Raw genomic sequence first — 390 nt, 5'->3', positions numbered from 1 at the left:
ATAAAATGCAAGGTCTGCGGAGTAAGGGAAGGCTTTGTCGGCATTGTCGCATGCAGACAGATCCTGGTTTCTCCTGTGTGAGTTGCAAGTGGGCAGAGGAGCAGTGGCGCTGGATTTGTTGTGTGTACGCTGGTGAGGTAAGTGTGGGAGTCTCCCGATTACTTCGAGTGTGTGTGTATTGCATTGTTTTTGGCTACGTATTTCTCCGATTAAATGATTAACTTGTTTATATTATTTATTTACTTCCTTTATACTCCCAGCGTATTATCTCTGCTGACGAGATGCCGTATTATTCATTGAAACTACCGAGTAAGAGCAAAATTATGCATATTTTGTCGCTAAGAAATTAGTGCTTCCTTGAAAGAAGCTACATATTTGTTGACTGAGACA

Source organism: Penaeus monodon, chromosome 34, assembly GCF_015228065.2.
Source record: "Penaeus monodon isolate SGIC_2016 chromosome 34, NSTDA_Pmon_1, whole genome shotgun sequence".
Classification (NCBI taxonomy): Eukaryota; Metazoa; Arthropoda; class Malacostraca; order Decapoda; family Penaeidae; genus Penaeus; species Penaeus monodon.
The sequence above is the reverse complement of the archived record's forward strand: the minus strand, read 5'-3'. Positions refer to the sequence as shown.